The sequence below is a fragment of the Penaeus chinensis genome, chromosome 32 (assembly GCF_019202785.1).
Source record: "Penaeus chinensis breed Huanghai No. 1 chromosome 32, ASM1920278v2, whole genome shotgun sequence".
Lineage (NCBI taxonomy): Eukaryota > Metazoa > Arthropoda > Malacostraca > Decapoda > Penaeidae > Penaeus > Penaeus chinensis.
In genome coordinates this window covers 28,486,838-28,489,337 of record NC_061850.1, presented here as the reverse complement: position 1 = coordinate 28,489,337, position 2,500 = coordinate 28,486,838, and the positions used below count along the sequence as shown (strand labels likewise).

Sequence of the window (2,500 nt, the reverse complement as noted above, 5' to 3'; positions counted from 1 at the left end):
ACGTGGTATATTAAGTGTCGTTCAGTTGATAAAGTGTTCATTTAATTATGTATCATGTGGGCAGGGCCAAGTGAAGATTATTTCTATTAATTATATGAAATCTTGGATAAATGAAAGGTCATTTGACATATCTTGGAATGTTTTTTTTTTTTTTCCTGTCACTTTTTAATATTTGAGTGCTGATTCGTAAAGCCTTTGCTGTGCTTATGTGATTTTACGTAGACTGGAGATTATAAGTTCAGATGGCTAATGACTACACAACGAGAAAAATGTACTAGATATGGTTCATGAGTTTTTTCTTAGGTTTTTATTTACTTCCAGAGTTCAAGCTTATTTATAGTTTGCAGTGGATGTGTTATAAGTGAAAAGTGTCTCAAGATTCATTGATCAATTAATCACATGTAATTTTTACCACAAAGGTAATGTGTGGTAAAAATGGTGTAATATTGCCCACTTCTCCTATACTTATAGTGGCTGTATTTCATCCTGAGTTCCTTGATACTTCCTTGAATCTGTGATCAAAGGCATATAATTCTGAAATTCAACCTGTCGTGCTATAACATTGACGTCTGAGACTGTCTGGGCTGAAGCCTACAAATCTCCACCATATAAAATTGTGGCAGAATAGAGTCTAGTCTGCCTCTTTATTTGATATTAGATTTCTTGGGAAGTGTTCCAGTTTGGTGTGTGGAACTCCCATTGAGATTAGATTAATATATTTGATGGAATTAGTTGGTCTGTGGAAGAGTGCAAAGCAAGGAGGCCACATCAGTTTTTGCAATAGTTTTATTCCTGGCTGTAAGTTACCAAGTGAGTAATTCTTTACAGTACAGATGCACTCAACTCCCCTACTCCTCGTCACAAAATTTATTCAACGATCTAAGTTGCCGTGACTTGGCACTGCCCAAGGGGAGAGTTGATGGGGGGCTCTGCTCCCCAACACCCTCTGGGAAAGATTGTCTTCACCTCAATATACATGACAAGATAGAGTTGGAACTTAGAAGCACCAAGTGAGAGGCACTTTCTGCAATCTCTCTTCTATTTGTTTGCAGATTATTGCTTGTACTGATGACTTCAACTTTTTGTTCTATATGTAAATATCATCTTCCTAGCTTAGTGCATACATACTGTAAGGATTAACCACCTAATGTCATAGCAAGTAGATTTCTTCTGCACTTGATTTGTTTCTTTGGCTTAAAAAGAAAAAAAAAAAAAAAAAAAAAACTCCCTTTCCTTGCAGTTTTGCAGCAGGTAATACATTTTGAATATATATATATATATATATATATATATATATGTAAAGTATATATAAAATATATATTTATAAAAAATAGATATATGAAATATATGTAAAATATATATACATATATGAAATATATATATATATATATATATATATAAATAAAAATAAAATATATATATATAAAAAATGTGTGTGTATATATATAGAGAGAGAGAGAGAGAGAGAGAGAGAGAGAGAGAGAGAGAGAGAGAGAGAGAGAGAGAGAGAGAGAGAGAGAGAGAGAGAGAGAGAGAGAGAGAGAGAGAGATAAAGTATATATATATATATACATATATATATATATATAATATAAAATGTGTATGTATATATATATATAATATAATATATATATATATGTATATATATATATATATATATATATAAATATTATATATATATATATATATATATATATATAAAAAATGTGTGTATATATATATATATATATATATATATATATATAAAGTATATATATATATATATATATATATATATATATATATATATATATAAAGTATATATATAAATATATATATAAAGTATAAATATATATATATATATAAATATATATATATATAAAAAGTATATATATATATATATATATATATATAAAAAGTATATATATATATATATATATAAAAAGTATATATATATATATATAATGTATATAAATATAAAATATATACAACATATGTATAAAATATATATATATATATATATATATATATATATAATATATATATATATATATATATATATATATATATATGATATATATATATAAGTAGAATATATATAAAATATATATATATCTAATTTTTAATTTTTATTTTCTCACAGGAAAAAGTGGAATTTGATAAATCTAACTAATTCAGCTGCACCTATTTTTTTTGTTTTTTCTTCTTACCACTTTTAACCCCTTCCTGACGTGTCATGCCGTGAGGCGTCAAAACAAACTGTTCGATCTGTGGCTCAATCTGTGTACCACGGCGACACGGCAAAGCATTACGAGCCGGTGATTCGGCTTGATGTACCGAACTCCCGTGCTATAAGTTGGCTCGTTGCCATTGATCTCCAGAGTGTAGAGGTTTTTTCTTTTTTTTTTTTTTAGTTTTCTTCACCTGTCATCAAGGGGTTAATCTTGGAAGAATCAGTGGTTGAAGGGGAGGAAACCCCCCCCCACCTTCCCAACTCTCTCTCAGGGGCAGTTCCCTAGAC

At 28.6% G+C, this 2,500-nt stretch overlaps 1 protein-coding gene across 2 annotated transcripts in view; it reads left to right on the top strand.

The window, feature by feature from the left end:
* LOC125042376 (Golgi-specific brefeldin A-resistance guanine nucleotide exchange factor 1-like) overlaps positions 1-2,500 on the top strand; it is a 22,171-nt gene that overhangs the window by 314 nt on the left and 19,357 nt on the right. The gene's annotated exons all lie outside the window — the stretch shown is intronic.